This window comes from Gossypium arboreum, chromosome 4 (genome assembly GCF_025698485.1).
Source record: "Gossypium arboreum isolate Shixiya-1 chromosome 4, ASM2569848v2, whole genome shotgun sequence".
NCBI lineage: Eukaryota > Viridiplantae > Streptophyta > Magnoliopsida > Malvales > Malvaceae > Gossypium > Gossypium arboreum.
Genome location: NC_069073.1, coordinates 13056001 through 13059378, shown reverse-complemented (window position 1 = coordinate 13059378; position 3378 = coordinate 13056001).

Here is a 3378-nt window from a genome sequence, read left to right as displayed (position 1 = left end):
CTATCACCCTAATTGCATATATTTAGAACTACTCAAACATTTCATTCACATCTAACTACTTATATATATACATCATATAACAACCCATTTTTAGTCAAATCAGAACAGTGGTTTTGGGACCACAAATTTGAGGTAAAAATATTTATTTTATTATTATTTTAAGGTCTATAGCATGAATATATGGTTGTGTGAAAATTTCATGAAGTAATTTTATTTTTAAATGGTCAATTTGAGAAAAAGGACTAAATCGTGTAAAATGTAAAATACTATTCTATAAGTTAAAAGGGTTTAATAGCTATTAAATTAAATGTTTGAAGGGTTTATGTTGTAATTGTACCATTTTTATATTAAATGGACAAAGATGGACAAGAGATTAAGTGTTTTTAATAATAATATTTAAGGTTAAATAAGTAATTTAGTAATAAATTAATAATAAGTAAAACCAAAGTTACAATTTTGTTCATCTTTCTTTGTTATTGCAAAAATTGAAGGGAGAATAAACCATTTAAGGGTTTGAAGCAATCAGTCACTTTAAAGCTCAATTGTGAGTTCATTTTTGCTCGGTTTTTTAATGATTTTTATGTTTTTGAGATCGTTGTTCCATATTCTAGCTAGCCTAGGGACTATTTTGCAAAACTGTTAAAGATTTTGAATGATTGCATTGATGAATACATGTGTATTTTGAAGTTTCTTGATAGATTATGAATGCTTGTTGATAGATATACAAGTTTTGTTAAGTGATTTTTAGTAAAAATGCAAAATAGGGATTAAATTGAGAAAAGAGTAAAGTTAGTAGTTAAAATGTGAAATAAATGAAATTTGTATGTTGCTAAGGGCATTATGGTAATTTGGGTAGCATAGGTCTATTTTGAATTTTTATTAATTTGTGATTTTATGAAATAAGGACTAAATTGTGAAAAATGTGAAATATGTGTGGCAAAAGTGTAAAAATGCCTTAATGTATGTTTTGGACTAAATTGAATGAATAGTAGATTGAATAAGTTAATTTTGATCATTTACAAATTAAGAAAAGAGGAATCCGGACTTAGATCAGGGAAAAAATCAAAGTAATTGAATAGTGAGTCCGTTCCGTTATTTCTGTATACGAGGTAAGTTCGTATAATTGAACTTAAATGTGTATCTATTTATTTGATGGATGAAATTGAGATAGTATTTATTCTAATAGATAAATGTGGAGATATTAAATTTAATGTATTGTTAAATTAAATGAGATGCTGAATAAGACCATAGCTAGGCCATGGCAAAATTGGATAATAAGACCATAACCAGGTTATGGCACATGAACGTAAAACCTCAGCAAGGCCTTGGCAATGTATGTGTAAGACCATAGTTGGACTATGGCATCGAAAAATCAAAGTATTTTTATCATAAACATTTATAAGCCGGAGTGGTTTGGTAAGACAATGTTTGAGAAATAGATAAGTATTGGTACAGGAATGTACGGAAAACTAATTCATGTAATAAGATAGATGAAGTTGAGAACTTATGAGTTATGATATGGATAAACTTTATGTTAGCTCATTGTTTGATGCTTAAATGTTAATTATGTTATCCATTTTAAAATGTTAATGAATGTTGTGATTATTTCATATTTACATACGAACTTACTAAGCTTTATAGCTTACTTTGTTTAATTTTTTATGTTTTATAGTTTTACGAAGCTAGCTCGGATCCGTGGATTGTCAGAGACTTCATCGCACTATCGGACATCTATTTGGTACTTTTGAGTTGTGTAAATATGGTATATGACATGTATAGGCTTGTGTCATTTTGGTATGTTTGATGAACATGTAATTAGGCCACTTGAGTTGGCTTGTGATGATGAATTTATTAAGTATAAAGATGTGTAAATGGCTTTGTTTTAAGTTAGGTAATTGACCTATATTGAGTAAATAAGGTTGAGTTAATAATGCATGTTTGGAATGGTTTAACTAAATGAAATATATATGTGAATTATGTATAGTAAGGTAAGTTGAATTGATAGGTATTTGAATAGGTAAATGACATTGAATTGAGTATTGAATTGGTTGAAATGGATATAGTATGATTGTGTATTGGATGATGACTTTTGGCTGCATATTTGTGTCTTAAAATGGTACCAATTGATCTTGTATAGGTATGTGCAAAATGGGTGGCAAAATGGCTTGGTAAATGACATATTTTTGTCCACATGGGCAGAGACACGGGCGTGTGTCTTAGCCGTGTGTGACACATTGTTATGTTGCATTGCCGTGTGTCCCCTGGTGTTGAAATTTAATTGAAGTCAGCATGCTCCAAACGGTCTTACACACGGACGTTTGATTGGTCATGTGGTACAAGTTAGTATACCCCCTAATTGACACATGGCCTAGCACATAGGCGTGTGACTTGGTCGTGTTGCATAAGTCAGTATACCCTACAAGTTTGGCATAGCCTAGCACATGAGCGTGTGTGGCCACTTTGAAAGGCACACGGGCTAGACATGCAGGCCTGTGGTTGGCCGTGTGACCCAATTTAGTATGTATGCCCTGTTTCCACATGGCTAGTGACACGGGCGTATCTGGAGCCATGTGAGGCACACGACCTATTCGCACAGGCATGTGACCCCTGTATGGTTGAAACTTTTCTAAGTTTTCAAAATTTTCATATGTTATTGGTTTAGTCCCGAACCACTTCTGAAGCATGTTTAAGGCCTTGTAGGCCCTTCTAAGGAATAATGTGATTGTGTTGAATAATTTATGAGAATGAATGCTTTATGTATGAGTTATGTATGTTAAATGATGTGTATTGATCAGAAATACCTCGTAACCCTATGCCAGTGAGGGATATAGGTTAAGGGTGTTACATTTTATTGGTATCAGAGCTATAATTTAGTCGATTCTAAGACTAACGTAGCGTATATAAGAGTCTAGCTATACATGACATATATAACCTGTGATAGTGTGATGAATCCTGACATTATAAACTATGTTTTCGTATAGTAATGGATCTTGAACGAGTTGTAGTAGATGATGTTGAGAGTAATGGGCCAGCTCCCGCTCAAGACACAGTGCCTTCTGAATCTGGACCTGTGTCGAGTAGTCACGGAGGTGAGCCTAAAGAAGCCTTTTTCCAGATGATGAACGAGTGGTTCACTCAATATGTTTGGACAAATCTGGCTGATCAACAACCTCTACCCCCACCAAATCCTCAATCAATTCCCGTAGTTCCTTAAGTTATTGACCCAATACGATTGAATAAGCAGCTAGTCAATAAAATTCGAAAGCATGGGGCTGAAGAGTTCAGGGCTAATGTTGATGATGATCCTGAGAGAGCCGAGTTTTAGCTTGAGAATATGATCCAAGCGTTTGATGAACTTTTCTGCACACCGGATAAATG